At 46.8% G+C, this 14,461-nt stretch overlaps 1 protein-coding gene across 3 annotated transcripts in view; it reads left to right on the top strand.

Moving 5' to 3' along the window:
- NXPH4 (neurexophilin 4) overlaps positions 1–14,461 on the top strand; it is a 90,770-nt gene that overhangs the window by 7,104 nt on the left and 69,205 nt on the right. For 2 of the 3 annotated variants that reach the window (XR_014544705.1, XR_014544706.1), the window contains exon 2: positions 9,816–10,310. The exons of the other annotated variant lie outside the window; for it this stretch is intronic. The gene's annotated coding sequence lies outside the window, so the exon portion shown is untranslated. Of the gene's footprint in view, positions 1–9,815; positions 10,311–14,461 lie in introns of those variants that run through there. 3 annotated transcript variants of the gene reach the window in all.

Here is a 14,461-nt window from a genome sequence, read left to right as displayed (position 1 = left end):
AACTGATTCAGTGCACCGGAACCCGGCTTTTCTTTGAATCTTGCAACCCTGGCTGGAGTAGTAACTGGTGCTCCTGCCTATAAGAGTGGTGGTGGGCACTGAAGGAGTTATCCTGCCCAATTCTGAACTGAGCAAATCTAAGAAATATTCCCCATCTCAGCACTGTTAATTAGCAAGGACACACTTCTTCATTAGCCACAGCCTTGTTAAGAGCTCATTGTCTGACTGGCTCCCCCGTATTGTAATTGGGACTGGTAGGTAAACAGACAAAACACAGTTGTTATTTTGGGAGAGAAGCAATCATGTAACATGGGAAACAGCTTTTTCTAATGGATGCAGCAGCTAGGTTCAGAAGGGCCCTTGAACACCTGAGAAAATGAGAAGCAAAATTTAAAAGTGTGCGCTTGTGGACTCAAAGAGTGGGGAGCAGGCTGAGAGCCAAGATGCCTGAGGGATGTGGCTGACTCGGGCCCTCTGGAAACAAAATGGCCGCTGCATGGCTGCTACATAAAATGGCACGTGTGTGACAGGCTCCCAGTGGAGCAAGCTGTGCGATGCCATAATCAGTGCTGGCTCACCTTCCATACAGATGGAGTTCTAGGCAGCCTTCATGTTCTATCCTTTAAAGTGTGATGGGATTCCTGCTCTAACTATTTGTTTTGCCTTTTCCTTATGAAAGGCCCAGGCTCACATAGAACTAGTTTCATCCAAACCGCTGTTTGGCTGGGCCACAGAGGTGGGCCTGGAGCTGGGAGGGTGAATTTAAGAAGCTTGCTTGGTCACGGACCTCCTGCCCAGGGGATGTGGCTGACTTGGCTTTGGCCAAGTTGCTCTTTGTTGGCCTCAGTATATAAAATAGAAATGGAAATGCCTTACCTCCCACATAGTTGTTGAGAAGCTGAAGATAAAGCCACAAAAGCATTTTATATTATGAACAAGCAGTATGTAACCAGGCTTCCTCAACCTCAGCCCTCCAGATGTTTTGAGACTACAATTCCCAGCATCCCTGACTACTGGTCCTGCTAGTTAGGGATCATGGGAGTTGTAGGCCAAAAACATCTGGAGGGCCGAGGTTGAGGAAGCCTGATGTAAACCATTAATAAATGCATCTGTATGAGTATGTGCATGTCTCAGGAGGCATTAACACTTTTAGCCTTATTTAGTCAGTCCTATTTACTCTCATAGTTCCAAATTGAACCCTGGAGTTCTGGCTCCTATATTCTTCTGTATTTTCCACCTCAGTTTAGGCTTATGCGCTCTTACTTTTTGCCCTGCTCTTTCCACACAGAGGTCTGCACTTTAGTGGTCTGTGTCTGAGTGTTGTGGTTGTTTTTTTTGCCCCAAGTTTCCCCCGCAAAATCCTGCTCTTTAAAGCTCAATCGGAGCAACTGCCAATTCTGGTTTTCCACATGTTGACTTTGCTCCAATTGAGCTTTAAAGAGTGGGATTTTGCAGGGAAAGCTCAGGAGCAAAAAAAATGAAGGTAAAAAACCTGGGGGGTGTTTGGATAGAGAGCTTTAAATTGTGGACTGTGCCTGGAAAGAGCGGAGGAGAGGTAAGTGCGGATAAGCCCTTTGTCTCATTAGACCCTCACTCATTACACATGCAAAAATGTGAAAGGCAAGTATGTGCATCCAGGAACTGGGCGGGGGAAAACAACAGTGCATTGTGCAAGCCTAGAAGGCCATATTGGAGATCCAGGGGTCACTGATCTAAGCAAGCCTCGCACACCCTTTTGTCTGACTATCAAGGGGCGAGTGGACAGAAGCTGCTGTCCCTGGCTGAAGAGAACCTGCTGTGGATTTCCTTTTCTTCCCTCTCTTCTGCTTTCACCTGCATGCTCCGTGTCCATCCAGTAAGGGGAGCTCTTGATTTCTATTCCTCTCAGTTTCCATTCTAGCCCCCTTTTAGCTTTAACTCAAAGAAGATTGTTGAGAATTGGGACAAGCTGTAGTTGGCATAGCCAGTTTTCAGCCAGAATGTGGGCACCTCAGAATCCCAGCTGTTTTTACTTCGTTTTACAATTTTGTTACTGGTATTTTCTTTTATATTTAAGCATAAGTTTCTAGCCCTTATGACTGTGGAGAGATGTGTTTCAGATGTACAGTGCCTTTCTAAAAACTCGCTCCTTCTGTTTATGTGTAGTTCCTTCATGGCTTCCAGTGATACTGCTCTCTGCATATACCAAACCCAAACAGTACGTCATTTGGCAACACCTGGGAGAGTGTATGGAGTGTGTGTATGTGATTCCCCCCCCAAACTATTTTAATTGGTCACATTTTATTTTGCCCTTTCTCCAAGGATAGCTGATTCAGAATAAGACATGCAAAACAAACTAATTTGAAAATGTTTGAATGATAATCCATATTGTAATTGATTCTGAGTTAAAAATCTTGAGTTTTCATTTTGCAGGATTTGGAGAAAAAGGCCTGGCCCCCAGCAATACCAGGAAAAAATCCTGGGGACAATTTGGAAATCTAGGGAATTCCCTTCTCTGCCCTGTATTGATTAAATGTTAAAATAAGACTTCCTCATGCCTTATTACTTAAGAGATGCCTTCTGTTCTCGTAGAGCAGGGAGAGTCATCAGGCCTAATCTGGCCTGCCAAACCTCTAGATCCATACCCACCTCCTCCCATCAGGTCCAGCCTGTTCTCCCTAGACTGCTCTTTCCTTCCTATTGATCTGCAATCCCTGTTCAGTTGTGCAGCACTTCCTGCCATGTGATCTCTCCCCACCCTCCAGATTCTGCTCAGCTGATTGCAGGTTTCACTACTGCTGAGCAGTAATCTTTCACTTTGTAGTTTGGCTCCATTCTCCACCCATATGTCACCCCTGCCCAAGAGACTGTGTTCCTGGGGGGTGGGGACCCACCCCACCTTAAAGCTATATAAAGAAGGCCTCCCACTGTTTTATGTTCCTACCTCATATTACTTCCATAGAACAGGTATATTCCATCAGCTCCCAGCATTTAATACAGCACATCCTGGCACAGCTGGCGTTCGCCCAATATCCTCAGTGGAGCAAGCCTCTCAGCTCTCACGGCACACCCATATGATTTTCCTTGGCATTGCTCTACTCCAGGGGTCAGCAACCTTTTTCAGCTGTGGGCCGGTCCACCGTCCTTCAGACCATGTGGCGAGCCAGACTATATTTTTGGGGGGAAATGAACAAATTCCTATGCCCCACAAATAACCCAGAGATGCATTTTAAATAAAAGCACACATTCTACTCATGTAAAAGCACCAGGCAGGACCCACAAATAACCCAGAGATGCATTTTAAATAAAAGCACACATTCTACTTATGTAAAAACACGCTGATTCCTGGACTGTCTGCAGGCCAGATTGAGAAGGTGATTGGGTCGCATCCAGCCCACGGGTCTTAGGTTGCCTACCCCTGCTCTACTCCCTCCCAGACTGTCATCCATTCCCTTTGTCCCATATCCTTGCCTGGGCAATTCAAGGAATTGAAAGGGGTGGTGGTGGGGAAAATGTGATGCCAACAACCAAATACCAAGATGAAGGTCTACCAAGCTTGCGTGTTGAGCATGCTGCTTTATGGAAGTGAGACATGGGCAGCTTACACCAACCAGGAGTGACACTTCAATGCCTCAGGAAGATTTTGGGCATCACACGGCAGGACAGAGTCTCAAACAAAGATGTGCTCTTCCAAGCCCACTTTGCCAGCATGTTCGCACATTTCTGTCTCAGTGATGGCCTGGTCATGTACACAGAATGGAAAATGGCAGGATCCAAAAGGATATGCTCTACAGGGAGCTGACTTCAGGTACCAGGACTGTTGGCAGACCAACTCTGTGTTACAAAGACGTTTGCAAATGTGATGAAGGCTGGCGACATCAATGCCGCCATGTGGCAATCCCTTGCAGATGACCGCAGTGCCTGGAGACAGACATTCAGGTCATGTATCCCCAGCAGTGACCAGAGGAGAAATGACCACTGGGAGAAGCGCAGAGAGAAGAAACACCATGGTGCATCTGTAAGAGTGAAACTTGACACCTTCAGCTGTCTCACCTACAATAAAATATGTTTCTCCCATATTGTTCTCTACACCCACAGCAGGAGCTGTAACTCCAACAGTTTTGTCTCTCAGGACAAATCAGTGCCAACAACAACAAAATTCCTCCACCAGTTCTGCATAACTGGAGTGTTGGTGTTGGTGTTGAAAGGCTGCCAGAAGAAATCGCATTGGCATGAGCACCAAGACGATGCACAGGAGCAACCCCTGTGAAACCAGATGTTGCCTTGCATGATCTCCTCCCCCCCCCCCATTCTAATGTGTGCGTAGGTAGAGAGAGAGAGAGAGAGAGAGATAGCTGGATTGGATCAAGGTCCAGCTAATCTAGGACTCATTGCAAGGTGGTCCTCTAGAAACTGACCTGTAGACCACCAGTAGACCATGATCAACCTTCTGACTCCCCCTGCAGGGTGCAAAACGACAACAACCCTGGGGCAAAATCACAGCAAGGGATTTTTATAAGACTGGGTTTGTCAAGAGGCCAGAGAACCAAGTTGTCTGGCTTAGGCTCCCCCAATTTGGGACTACATCTGTTCTGTCTGGGTAAGGTTTGAGTATATAAATGTCACTCTTATTTGAATTCTGTCTAAAAGTAAAAGGTAAGGTAAAGGACCTCTGGATGGTTAAGTCCAGTGAAAGGCAGCTATGTGGTTATGACACTCATCTCGCTTTCAAACCAAGGGAGCCAGCATTTGTCCACAGACAGCTTTCTGTGGCCAGCAGGACTGAACCGCTTCTGGCGCAACAGGACACCGTGGCGGAAGACAGAGCGCACGGAAACACTGTTTACCTTCCCGCCCCAGCGGTGCCTATCTATCTACTTGCACTGGTATGCTTTCAAAGTGCTAGGTTGGCAGAAGCTAGGGCAGAGCAACGGGAGCTCACCTCTTTGCGTGGATTTGAACCATCAACCTTCTGATCAGCAAACTCAAGATGCTCAGTCATTTAGACCACAGCACCACCCGCTTCCCTGAATTCTAGCTATTGTTGCTATTGCCATACACAACTGTTAAGGGCACTTCTCAGACAAGGAATACATATGGCAGATAGTTAAGTATTTCTTGTCAAAGATAGCACAGTCACTTCTACATCTCTGGATATCTACACACCCCAATCTAAAGGCTAGGCAGCTATTCTCAGGTCCGCATTCTATGGAGTAGTTGCAGCAACAGGGGACCATTCTCTCTCCACCAGCTTATGCACCTTCCTCTGAGGGGCTGTGTGCATGCAGCTGGAGACTGTGCCTGTATGGAAACTTTCTCTGTGCATCCCGTTTCAATTCCCTCCTCGTTCTGGGAGGGTGCAGGAAAGGGTGGAGAAGCACCTTCCCTTGCCTGACCTGCCTTTTTCTCCTCTTCTTCTGACCCATTCTGTGCTCCACTTTCCAGCTCCGAAGCTTCCCCATGTCTCTGATTTTTGCCTCCTGCCTGGTACAGGTCCCCACAAACCATTGCCCCTCTCTCAGAAATTGCATCTCCTTAACTGGGAGAGGGGGGAAAGTAATTCAGGGGTGGGGTGGGGAGTGTCTGAGTAGATTTAACCTACTTCCTAACATGCCCTAAAGATAAGTGCTTAGTGATCTGTACTGCAACACCCTTATTTCAGTTTGCTGCTCAATTGAGCACAACCAAAGCCATTTTGCTTCTGGTGCACCCAAACAATGCCTGTTTCCACCAACTCCTGCATGCCAAAGGCACATCTGAATTTGAGAAATTATTATTATTACTATTATTACTACTACAAGATCTCCACACAGTACATGTGGGGAATCACTTCAGCTAATGTAATGCCAATACTGTACATACAGTGGAGCTCTTTTTGTTTTTTAAAAAACTAATAACATGGAAGACCTCTGTGTTAAAAACTGTGCAAGGCCTCAGCACCATTTTTTGATTTTTTAAAAATGCCATCAGATTCGGGGGGGGGGGTTGTTATCATTTAAATGTGTACAGGTACGAAAATACCTGCTTGCATGCCTAGAATGGGAAAAGGTAGAGGGAGACGGGGGTGCAGGACCAGAAAATACATCCTAAGAACATTCCACCAAGCACTGCTCACTGGTACAGATGGGATACAGCAGAATGGTTATGAAAAATGTGTGGACACTTGCATACCAATTGCCCACATGAAAAAGCAGATCAGAACAATCAAATCGAGACGTTAAGCCCCCATCTGGAAGTCCCCTAAGGGAGCCATTGTTAAGTCTCATGTGCATTCTAGCCAATGGTAAGTGTTACAGTCTCAGGAAGTGCTGTCTGAAAATGCCTCATTTACTGCCCCCCAACTTACTACACTGGAATCATCATGGCTTAACAAGCTTATTGTGAGCCTGAATATGGAGAATGAACCGCAGGTGGAGGAAGGCTGGGCGCGCTCCATGAAACTCTGAATGCAGTCGACAAGCAGCAAATTTGGTATCTCTTGCAGAATTCAGCATTGTGCGAAATCTCTTTAAAAAGTAAAGCAAGTTTCTAGCATTCAGAGCCAAACATTTCTCATATAAGGTAAAATCATAGAATTGTAGAGTTGGGAAGGTCTCCAAGACTCATCTAGTCCAGCCCCACAGCCATCCCTAGGTGGGCTTGAACCCCCAGCTTTGTGGTTAACAGAAGCACTAACCCATTGTGCCACCGGGGGAAATCTCACACATTGAGTTAGGGGTTTAAAGAGACTTCCCGCAGAATAGAGGTGGTGAGTGCTGCAGAGCTCATTGCCCCCTCTCATGGAAAAGAGAAATGGAATGTATTATTCAAATGAGAGCAAAAATGCTCTAATTTGCATAATTTATTCCATTTGCAGAATCTGTTTCCTTGGTGCTAAATTTGGACCAAGTGTGCTTGTGGGCAGAGTGTGCAGCAGTCCTGGGTACAGGAGGAACTCTAACTCTAACTAATAATTATATCTGAAGTGCTTTTAATCGATATTAAATTTATTTTCTGAGTGTTGCATACTGCCTGGATTCCTGCATCTTACAGCAGTAGCCGAGGTGCTAATGTTAGGAACTATGCATGATTGAAAAGCTGTCTCCAAGAGACCGGAGTGCTGGCTGGTCTCTTTCCAGCCATCTCCAGAGCTAATATATTGCCGAACAAACACACTGTAATTCAGATTGAAGCTTTCCAATATGACTCATTTCCCTCCCTTTTAATAACACTCCCCCTGCTGCGGCCTTTAAACCCTTGGCTGTGAGCAATTCAATAAGGAGGCACACGACCCCGTCTGCCACCCCGAGACAAGCGCTGCGCATATCGCAGGACGCAGCACATCCATCTGGAATAGAAACGAACCAGCGGCTGGGAAGCTGGGGCTAGACTGGGGCAAAATCCGACTTCTCCTGACAAATGCCACTTGCTTTTTAATAAGAATGAAATATTCTTCCTTTGCCATCCCCCCCCCCCTTTGCGGTTGATTATATTTGAGAGCATTGCAAGAATCAGTATAAACAGGGAGGCTGGAGGTCAGAACTGAGGGGCACCGTCAGAGCTAGGTTATCAGGAGGTGTGGGAGGAGATTGACAGACACAGAGGATGTTATGGCCAGTAAGCAGAGTGTCCATGGAGGGCGGGGGGCTCTTTGCGTTTGCATTCACTGGAAGTTCATGTGTGAGCTTGTCTTATTCAGAAGTGCGGCTGTGCAGATGAGGGTTTAGAGCTCCTTTGTCTGTACCTGGAGCGTGATGGTTGCTGATGCTTCTGTGGTTTCTCCCACATCATTCCAGGAACATTAATAAATGTCTGTCCACATGGTTGTTTTGTTTTTGCTTTTGCTTTGTAACAGAGAGACGATGCCCACACTCCCTTGGGAAGTGTATTTCTTCTCTGTTACACAAACACCATAAAGCAAAACTTCATGGTCAAAGATGTCCAAAACTTGTAGAGGGAGTAACTGCGGAAGCAGGAATATTCCATGCTGCCCCAGGAGCCTCTATAAAGTGGGCCTTAGACTTGTTTCCAAGAGAGCAGAGTTCAAGTCCTACCTCTGCCATGGATTCATAATATCAGCCAGGCTAGTATTTCTGAGGGTTTCCCAAAAACAGTGCTAAAAACTATTTGAGCCTTCCGTATTGCACATGGACACTGGTTAATGCAGGAGAGAATTGGGATGTTTGTGTAGTCAGAGTCAGCTGGATTTAAAGATTGTGGGAAGGTTGGTGCCTCTTTCGTGAAATGCTAACTTTAATGCCAAGAAATTCAGAAGTGGAGTGTTGGTTAGGGGCAAGACTGTGCTTTACCTCTTCCCCGCAAACCCCCCACAGTTGAGGAAGATATCCCCCAAGCTAACAATGGCCAATATTTTTTGCAAGTGTGCAACAGGCTCAAAGTGTTGCTCTGGTTAATGTTTGCATAAGTATTTAAATGTCGTTTGTGAATTATTTGGAAACAGTGCTATATTATATAAATGTTTCTGACATCGTAAGATGTTGCACGTGGTTTCTGGTGGAAGAATGGCATGCAAGCTAACTGATTATGAAAGTAGACATGCAAACCCCTCTCCTCTGAGCCATTCGTGTTAGTCTGCTGAGCCAGAAAGAAGGCTGTAATGCAGAACAGGAGAGACAAGCGGGACTGTAGCTCTGTGGGCCCCCCAAGTGTGCCAGGCCTATGGGACCCCTCTATGGGTGAGAGTGGTGACACTCAAGCTGCAGGCTGGCTATCACACCCATGTCCTAATATATGTCTGCGTTTAACTGGAGGACTAAACTAGGAAGAGTCAACAGTATCATATTGAACGCTCCTCTCCAAAGTGTCCCTGAATTCTACTTTTGAACCCAGTTATTTATTTATTTTACATTCTTAGCCCACCCTTGCTTTAGGGAACTCAGGGTGAAGTACTGTACACGATTCCCCTATTATATTCACACAACAACCCTGTGAAGTAGGTTAAACTGGAAGATGGTGACTGACCCCAAATCATTTAGAAACTTTTGTGGCATGTATTTAAACCCAGTTTTTCCTCTCTTAAGTCTAATGCTAGCCATCACACAATACTGGCTCTCACTTGTAAGGCTTTCTATACTGGATCCCTTGGACGGAAGACTATTGCTGCAGTGTTTGTTGGTGAGGGAGTGTCCAGTGTTCAGGATGACAGGAACCCACCTCAAAAAGGTGAAGCACAGTCAACTGATTTTACTTAAGCTGAAAGCAAAATGCTCATAAGCAGAAACCTGGGCTGTGTATCCACCATACATTTAAAGCATATTCCCTGTCAAAAAGAATCCTGGGAACTGTAGTTTACCCCTCACAGAACTACAGTTCCCAGCACCATTAAAAACTATAGCTCCTGGGATTCCTTGGGTGAAAAATGTGCTTTGAATTATGGTGTATATGTCAGCTTACTAGAGCTGTGGGACTAAAGAATGAAAGGACGCTGGCTGCTCTGTGGTGAAGCAAGATGTGCATTTGCCTTCCCCTGTTAACACACAGCTTGGCTTACTTACATGAGCCATCCTAGGCTGTTTCCTCTCTAAGGACATTGGTACCTAGTTCCTGAGTGTGTGCTGCTGGTGTGGATTGCAGAGAATGATATCTGCGTTAGCCTATCCAGCTTTGCAGCAAAGGGCTGAGATGGATGGCCTCTGAAGTCCTTCCAACTCCTGCAACGATTGCGTTGCCATGCGCCTATCGCTCCCGTCACCATAATCTGCTACAAATGAGCATTCAAGGCAAAATATTATCCCTCCTTAGCAAATCCTCATGTGTCGGCGACACAGGTTTTTAAAGGTCGCCAGCGTTGGCGCGAGACCCCGGGAACAAATGGTTCGTGTCTCTTTTCTTTGTAGGTGATCGAAAAGCCCTTTCCTCTCCCCACCCCAGCCGAATCGCTTCCCCTGTTCAGCATTCCTCCTCTGCTGCCAAGGCTAAATGGCCCCGAGAAGATGAAAACTTTTCTCCGCGCCCGACTGGATTGATGCTAAAGAAATAATCAACCCCCGGATCGCCGGGCGAAAAGCCATTCGGCAAATGAGCACCGGGACTGCAATCTCGGCTATTAAGAGCCGCCAAGGCTCACTCTAGGATTGGAATTAATTTCCCCCTTCTTCCTCCCAGGGCCTGTTGTGGGGATGCTATAAAAGCTGCTGCTTCAGCTCTTGAGGGGTTTTGGGGGAGGGGGGAACTGTCCCATGGTGGACCGGCTGTCTCTTTATCTCTAATCCCTCCTTCAGTGCTGGTCGCAGGCAGCTGAACTCACACAGTTAGCACTCACAGTGGACAAATACTTTTTAATTTCTTTCGCTCCCCTGAAGGGCAGAAGAACATCTGCCATATATATATATATATATATATATATATATATATATATATACTCTCTCTCTCTCTCTCTCACACACACACACACACACACACACACACGTATCTACATCTATATCACAGTCACAGAAAGTCTATGCTCCACTAGGTCATTGTGCATGTCCGTTTTAATAAAGCTCTTTTGAATCTTGTGAGGGTGGGAATGTGTCTTCCTTATGTAGTTTTTGTTCTATGCTGAAGATGCACATCTTTACCGCAGCTTTATATGTACATATGTAGGGCCCACCCTATTACCTTGACTGTATTTTTTTTTTAAAGCTGTTTTAATACTGCATTTTAAAGTTGTTGCTGCACTCCCTGGGAACTTACAGTGAAGGGTGGGCAAGAAGTCTAATAAATAAGAGTGACAAATTAAGTTTGGAAAAGACTTTGAGAAAAAAGAGGGAAAACATCTGTCTCAACCACGAGATTCTTAAAATACAGATGATTTAGCTCTCTGAATAAGGTATGATTCACAGAGATCAAATCCAAATCCCAAGAGCAGCAGCTCTGAGGAAAATCTGTAAGGGGAGATTTAATTTGTTACCCCGAGCAGCAGCCTGGGTTCAGACTTGGAACAGAAGTGGGTGACCAGATCCATCAGGCCAGCATAACCAGAAACAAAGATGGCAGAAACTCACCCAGGGCCCAAAGAGACCCCTGGAGTTTTTAACCGTGAAGCCTGACCACCCCACCCCCAGGAACCAACCCCTTCCACTCCAGGGACCCACATACAGTGTTAGAAACTCAGATATATAAGCTAATCACCAAAGGGCACCTTAAACAGAGGTTGTAGTCATCACAATGGAATATCTAGGCACCATTTTATTTGCAATGGATATTATTATTATTACAGTGGTACCTCGGGTTACATACACTTCAGGTTACATACGCTTCAGGTTACAGACTCCGCTAACCCAGAAATAGTACCTCGGGTTAAGATCTTTGCTTCAGGATAAGAACAGAAATCGTGCAGTGGTGCAATGGCAGCAGCGGGAAGCCCCATTAGCTAAAGTGGTGTCTCAGGTTAAGAACAGTTTCAGGTTAAGAACGGACCTCTGGAACGAATTAAGTACTTAACCCGAGGTACCACTGTACACTGTTGTCAGGGAATCAGGAGCAGGAGCACTGGGGAGAGAGGATTGGGAGAGCGAAGGGGAAGAATCCGAGGGCAGCGTAGGGGAGTATGACAGTGGCCCGAGAGATTCCATGAGCTTCTCCAGCGAATCAGAAGATTCCCAGAAGGGGGCGCCGATGGTCAGGGCAAGGGGGGTCCCAGGGGGGACGCACCAGAAACAAGGAGCCAGAGGGGAACCCCAAAGCAGCAGTGGAGGATCAGGACCAGTTTCCCCACCAGAGCGTAGTGGGGGGGAGGAGTCACATGTGTCAGGAGCAGTGTCTCCTCCAGAGAGGGAGTCAGGGCTGACCACGCCTCCAACGGAGGGGAGGTCAGTTGCAGCTAGCCCCCCCGATGGGGGAAGCAGTGACAGCAGCAGTGGAACGGTCAGGAGGAGAGTTGCTGGCTGGGCGCGCGCGCCAAGTTCAAATGTGCAGGCGCGCGGAACAGCAGGAGACCCGGATGGGGAACCAGCTCCTAAAGCCCGCCGGAGGGAGGGAGAAGGCTCAGGGGAATCAGCGGGAGAAGAGGCTAGAAAGGGCGGAACCCCGGCGGGCAGGCGGACCCAGAGGAGGAAGGAGCAGCGGAGAAGGTGGAGCAAGGCTAGACTCTTAAATTGGTGTCAAGGGGGAGGAGACTCAGACGGAGCATCAGTGGTCTGACACTTTAGACGTGGGGCTGCGCGCTGCGGCTCTGGAAGTGAAACTGAACTTCAATAAAGGCTTTTATAATTAACAACGAAGCAGCGTTGGTCCTTTGTGAGCTGGGACCTAGGGTAGCCCTGACAACTGTATTATTATTATTATTATTATTATTATTATTATTATTATTATTTACTATACCACTTTATAAGGGATGCGGGTGGCACTGTGGGTTAAACCACAGAGCCTAGGGCTTGCCGATCAGAAGGTCGGTGGTTCGAATCCCCGCGACGGGGTGAGCTCCTGTTGTTCGGTCCCAGCTCCTGCCAACCTAGCAGTTCGAAAGCATGTCAAGTTCAAGTAGATAAATAGGTACCGCTCCAGCAGGAAGGTAAACGGCGTTTCTGTGCGCTGCTCTGGTTCGCCAGAAGCGGCTTAGTCATGCTGGCCACATGACCCGGAAGCTGTCTGCGGACAAATGCCAGCTCCCTCGGCCAGTAAAGCGAGATGAGCGCTGCAACCCCAGAGTCTTAGGGTTAGGGTTAGGGTTAAAAAGATCTCAAAGCAGTATACAACACATTGAAACATCAAATCAATCCAGAATAAATTAATTAAAGCTTCAAAGGAAATATTTCAGATCTAAGTGACATTTTGCTTTCCCCTTATTTATTTGCCTACTAAATTTATGTAGCTGCCCCATAGCAGAAGTACTCTAGGACAGTGGTTCCCAATTAGCTAATTACTGAGGACCCCCTATTTTTCAAAAGCCAAGCCATGGACCCCCTACTTTTGATTTTTTTGATAACCCTATGCGCTGGGGGGGGGGTGCGCCCAAGGTGAAGCACAAGTCCCAGAGCCCAGTGTGCCACTCCCAAAAGCAGCGCCACTCAGGACTGGGCTCTTAGCACGCTGAGCTGCTGCGTCCCCCCCAGCTGCCAGAGGGCGGCCAAGAAGGATGCAGCTACCACACACTGGAGGGCAGCTGAGGGGAGCAGCGGGCAGGTGCCCTGCAGGCTCTGTGCTGCTCACGGTACGCGCAGACACGCCGTCACATCTTGCGTTCCATTTGGGATGTGAACGGGGCTCCGGAACGGATCCCCTTCGCATCCTGAGGTACCACCGTACAGTTGCATTGTGTGTCTTCAGACTATTCTCTGGACCCTGAGAAAGGTCTTTATGGCACTATCAGCAGTGAGGCTGAACAAGCACAGAGAGACCAAAATATAATCTGAACACCCTCCACTTACAACTTCTTTCTTTTTGCAATAATTGGGTTGCCACAAACTTAAGCAGGGGTTACCCAATGCTCATTAAATACTTGTTCAGTAGCCCAGAGTGGATTCAGTGAAGTTTTCATTTTTCAGAGGGCAAAAGGGAGGTTGAAGAGTCCACAGCTAAGCTGAGGTTTGAACATGATACTTCCAGGGTCAAGAGTCAAAGGGTGGTTCCTAAATTACAGGAGTGGCGTGGGATATGCTGCTGGCTAGCAAGGGAACTAATTATGCCAGATCTTCCCAATTGACTGTTCCCACCCATTAATGTTATTGGAGTCTCACGGGATGGAGCCATAGGGAAACAGCAGCCCAACAGTGGAACCATCCCTGTAGCATCTTACAAAATGCATAGTTATATGCATGCAAGCGCACTCAAATTTCTCACATCCAGTAATTCATGACTCTTGCCTCCAAGCCCTACTAAAATGAGAGATTTTGCACAAGTATGACTGCGTACTAACAACTCTCATCCATTTCACTGGGGCGAGAGACGTTTCTAGTGGATGGAGCCTTGTATGTTTAATGCCAATACCACCCAGCTGCCCAAATAAGCCACGTTACACCAGTGACACACCATATTTAATGTGAACAGCGCTCCTTCCTTTCCTCAAGCATCTGTCTGCTGCAAATGTTGCTCCTTTCTCTTTTTTTAAACTGGAGTACTGGAGCACTGCGTGGTTTTTAATGGGTAATAAACAGAAGAGCAGAATATCTAAAGGTAACTCTGTGACCTCCATTAATGTCATGTCTGAACATGTTAAACAGTTTAATGGCCCCATTAGGGTCCCAGCTAATGGTCGGAAGGCACTAGATATAAATGGTTCCATCTCTGAAGCAAAAGTAGAAGCTGCCTTGGCACCCCAAAAACGGTGCTCGAATGAACAAGGTTCTGAAAGGTGCATGGTACCCCTTCACCTTCTGTTGCTTTGATTGGAGACTTTTTCCATTGTGATGCATTTTCAGGGACTATATTGCCTTCTACTGAGCAGGTATCAGAAGACTTCCTGTATCCCCAGTCTACAGATTGGAGAACGGATTCGCAGAGAAATTGATGCCTCAGTATCACATGTTCCGTTTCAGTATCTGCTGATTCCTATATTAAAGGC

The sequence above is a fragment of the Podarcis filfolensis genome (assembly GCF_964270895.1).
Source record: "Podarcis filfolensis genome assembly, chromosome: 2".
Classification (NCBI taxonomy): Eukaryota; Metazoa; Chordata; class Lepidosauria; order Squamata; family Lacertidae; genus Podarcis; species Podarcis filfolensis.
The sequence above is the reverse complement of the archived record's forward strand: the minus strand, read 5'-3'. Positions and strand labels throughout refer to the sequence as shown.